Below are 5,080 nucleotides of genomic sequence, written 5' to 3'. Positions count from 1 at the left end.
AAAAAAAAAAAAAAACTACAAAAGTAATGAACTTGGAAAGTCTTTAGGATAAATCTTCACTAGTCAGAAATTCAAACTGGAGAGATCTTAAAATTATACTGAATGGGGCACTGTATTTAGCCAACAGTCAAACATTACTAAACACCAGTAAATAAGTGTCTCAGAGACATCTTGACAAAAAATGTTTTATTTATTTTTTGAGAAAGAACCCAAGGGGGAGAAGGAGGGGGGGGGCGGGGGTGGAGGATCTGAAGCAGGCTCTGTGCTGATAGGTTGACAGCAGTGAGTTCAATGTAGGGCTTGAACTCACAAACCACGAGATCATGACCTGAGCTGAAGTCGGATGCTCAACTGACTGAGCCACCCAGGTGCTGGGAAATCTTAAAATGTCATATATGTGGCAACATTTTCATTCAAAATGCAATCCTTGTGGGATAATCACATTATTAATTTTGTAATGAAAACTTAAGAATTTTATGAGTAATGATATTCAAACCTTAGTAAATGTTAAGTGATTCAAATGTAATGACCATCAAAAGACTATAAGCACTACTTACATGCATAATGCACGTAAGGAAGAAAAACCTTACAAATTTAATATGTTAAAAGTCTTTATCCAAAATGAAACAGGAAAGAAACAAAATTGCTAAACTATAAAATATTTTTCTTCAATGAAAACATGTTAGTTACTATGGATAAAAAGTAAAGTGAATTTGGCAGAAGACATGAACAGATATTTCTCCAAAGAAGACAACCAGATCGCCAAAAGACACATGAAAAGATGTTCATCATTACTTACCATTAGGGAAATGCAAATCAAAACTACAGTGAGGTATCACCTTACACATGTCAGAATGTCTAAAATCAACAACATAAGAAACAACAGGTGTTGGCAAGGACGTGGAGAAAAAGGAGCGCTTACGCGTTGTTAGTGGGAATGAAAACTGTTGCAGCCACTGTCAAAAACAGTATGGAGCTTCCTTAAAAAGTTAAAAATAGAACTACCCTATGATCCAGCAATCACACTACTGGGTATTTACCCAGAGAATACAAAAACACTAATTCAAAGGGATACATGCATCCCTATGTTTACAACATCATTATTTACAATAGCCAAGATATGGAAACAGCCCAAATGTCCATCGATTGGTGAATGGATAAAGCAGATGTAGTATAGGGGCACGGATAGCTCTGTCGGTAAAGCACAGAACTCTTGATCTCAGGGTTGTGAGTTCAAGTGTTATGTTAGGTGTAAAGCTTACTTTAAAAAATTAAAATATAATAATAAAAGACGTGCCACACACACACACACTGGAATATTATTCAACCATAAAAAAGAATGAAATCTTTCCATTTGCAACAACATGAATGGAGGTAGAGTGTATTAGGCTAAGTGAAATAAGTCAGTTGGAGAAAGACAAATATCACACGATTTAACTCATGTGTAATTTAAGAAAGAAAACAAAAGACCAAAGGGGAAAAAATGAAAGACAAATAAAAAAACAGACTCTTAATTATAGAAAACAAACTGATGGGGTTGGGGGCACCTGGGTGGCTCAGTTGGGTAAAGATCTGACTCTTGATTTCAGCTCAGGTCATGATCTCAGGGTTTGTGGGTTCGAGTCCCGTGACCAGTTCTGTGCTGACAGTGAGGGGCCTGCTTGGGATTTTCTCTCTCTCCTTCTCTTTCTGCCCCCTCCCACCCACTCTTTCTCTGTCTCTCTCAAAAATAAAGAAATAAACTTAAAAAAATTAAAAAAAAAACAACTGATGGTCACCACAGGGGAGGTGGATGGAGGGATGGATTAAAAAGGTGATGGGGATTAAGGAGTGCACTTGTCCTGATGAACACTGGGTGATGTATAGAATTACTGAATCACTCTACTTTACACCTGAAACTAATATTAACACTATATGTTAGCTAAGTGGAAATAAAAATAAACTATAACAATTTTTTAAAAATAAAAAAAATCTTCTGAAATTAAAAAAGTAAAGTGATTTTGAAATTATATTTACAGATTACTGAGAAATGAATTATTATGTCATAAAGATTACCTGAAACTTATTTGAGTTTATCAATCACCTCAAGTGTGGAACACGATGAATAATATAAAGAACAACTCAACTTAGTTTCACACTTTGAAGTTTTGGGTTTCTTTTCTTTTCTTTTCTTTTTTTAGCAATGGTTGGTAAGCTAAATTATCACATGTCTTATCCCTCATCTCCCACATCCCAGGTGTTGTGGCTATGAACATCTCTGGAAATGAGCACAGGGTTGAGCACACGGTAAATGGGGATAGAAATGGAAATGACGTTCTGAAAAAATGTCAGTAAATAGTGGCACATTTCACATTGGTAGAGCATTGCATATCACATTTCAGTTTGCATCCCCTACACAGACAGAAGCACTCCTTACTTAGTTAAATTGCTTAAATTCTAATGCAGGAGACATATGTGGATCCAGCCATGGCCCCACATAGACCCTCCATGGGTGACTTGGTCCCAGACTGCAGACCCTGCCTGCCTCTCACAGGATGTGCCAATGATATGCCCTGATTTGAGAGACCCCCCGAAAACAAACCACCAGAGTCCAGAATCAAAGCCAAGCGGCAAGGGTCGTTTATTGCAGGTTCAAACCCAGTCCTCCGCGCACTCGTTGCCGGTGGCGCTGAGAGGCCCTGAGTAAGGATCTTACAGCTTCTTTTATAGCCCGGCACAAACAAGTTAGGGACCTTTTTTAGAGGTTACAGAGCTGTTGTTGGTTGACATTTAAATTTAAATGCTCAGCAGAACTCGATTGGTTCCCGCCTTTATTTTAAACCATTCAGCAGAACTTGATTGGTTCCCGCCTTTACGTCAGACTACAACCGGCACGCCCTGGCTGGTTTTGGGAAGTGGGGGGGTGGGGGGGGGGGAAGATCTTTTCTTTGCAGTTGTGAGTACACCTGGTAATTTTTCTCTTAGCCTCTCACCTTTTTACCACTTTGTGAAAAGTTTTTTTTAATTAAGTTTTAAAATTTAATTACAATATAGTTAACATGCAGTATTACATTAGTTTCAGGTGTACAGTATCATGATTTAGCCAATCTGTATACTACCCAGTGTTCATCATAAGTATAGACTTAATCCCCATCACCTATTTCTCCCATATCCCCACCCAGTTCCCCCTCTGCTAACCATAAATTTTCTAAGGTTCAAGGTCTGTTTTAGGGGGTGAGCACCTGAGTGGTTCTGTTAGTTCAGTGTCTGACTCTTGATTTCAGCTCAGGTAATGATCTCACAGTAGGTGAGATCAAGACCAGAATGTGTCTGGCTCTGGGCTGACAATGAACAGCTGGCTTGGCACTCTCTCTCTCTCTCTCTCTCTCAAAACAATAAAAAGGCTTTTTTTTTTTTTTTGGTCTTCCCCCCCGCCTTTGTTCTTTCTTTTTTCTTTTTTCCTTAAATTCCACGAGTGAATTCCTATGGTATTTGTTTTCTCTGACCGGCTTATTTCACTTAGTATAATATACATTAGCTCCATCTATTTCTTTGAAATGGCAAAATTTCACTCCATTTTACGGCTGAGTAATAGTCCATTGTGTATTTATGCCACGTCTTCTTTACCCATTCCTCTATCAATGGACACTAATCTGCTTTCCATACTCTGGCTATTGTAAATAATGCTGTTATAAATGCAGGAGTGCATGTATCCTTGTGAATTAGTGTTTTCCTCTTGGTTGGGTAAATACCCAGCAATGAAATTACTGTGTCATAAGGTAGTTACAGAATTAAATTTTTGAGCAATCTTCATACTGTATTCCATAGTGACTGCACTATGGAATTCCCAGCAACAGTGCAAGGGAGTTCCTTTGTCTCCACACCCAGCCAAGGGGCTTAGTGTTTCTTGTTGTGGAAATATATATATATATATTTAAGTTCATTTATTTTGAGAGAGAGAAAGTGCAAGTGCGGAAGGGGCAGCGAGAGAGGGATAAAGAGATTGTTCTGAAAAGTTTTTGAGTTAAGCCATTGTCACTTTGATAAAATGTAAACTTTCAACACAAGCGGCCCACACAACTCTAAAACTCTAGGGGCGCCCCGGGGCTCGGTCGGTGGAGCCTCTGACTTCGGCTCAGGTCATGACCCCCCACTGTCAGGCTCCGTGCTGAGAGCTAAGAGCCTGGAGCCTGCTTCGGATTCTGCCTCTCTCTCTGTCCCTTCCCCCTCGCACTCTGTCTGTCAAAAATAAAAATAAACGTAAAAAAAAATTTATTGGGGGGGAGGGAACAGTCTTGACCCAGAGAACACAAAGCATATTCAGAGAGTGGGAATTTCCAAAACAAGACACGCCCAGGGATCGGCACCCAGAGAAGAGCACGGCTCCCCCCCGCCCCCGCACATCCCGCCCAGAAGTCTTGGCCTTGCCCTCAAGCCCCAGTCCGAACGAACATCGCGTTTCAACGGGTGCCTAAACAGTCTGCTCAGGTCACCGCCCTGTCAAGGCCCTCCGGATACTCTCAGTCCAGCGGCCATATTTGTTTTCCTCCCATTACCGGAAGCGCCCCTCCAAAGCTCCGCCCCATCCTGCCTGCAGCGTTTGGGCCAAGGTGTGGCAGGTGCCTGCGTCCACTCCGTTGCCCGAGGAGCTTCACCTAGGCCCCGCCTCAACCCCGCCCTCAGCCGTTGCGCGTCGGGGCCTGGCCAATAGACACACCCCGCCCGTTACCGGAAGCGTTCCCTCCAGGCATGTCCCATGCCGGATCTTCCACCTGCGCTCTTGCGCAGTTATTGAAAGACCCGGAAGCGGCTGGCCGAAGCGAAGGTCGTATCGACCTCAGTGGGTTTCGAACTTTCTGTTTTGTACGTGAGCGTCTCCAGTCCACAGTCGCACACGCCCAGCGTCTGGGGTCTCAATGCACGTTAGCGTCGCCTCCCCCGCGCCTCCCACCGCGGTGAGTGGCGTCGCGGACACACCGAACCCTGCGGCTGGCTCGGGGGTCCCAGTTGGTTTCGGTTTGGATCTTTCGGAGTCGGTCCCCGCCTGTGGTGCTCGGGGCCCTCGGGCCTTCAGACGCCGCCTGCCGCCTTGTGTCCCTGG

This window comes from Panthera uncia, assembly GCF_023721935.1.
Source record: "Panthera uncia isolate 11264 chromosome E2 unlocalized genomic scaffold, Puncia_PCG_1.0 HiC_scaffold_19, whole genome shotgun sequence".
Lineage (NCBI taxonomy): Eukaryota > Metazoa > Chordata > Mammalia > Carnivora > Felidae > Panthera > Panthera uncia.
The sequence above is the reverse complement of the archived record's forward strand: the minus strand, read 5'-3'. Positions refer to the sequence as shown.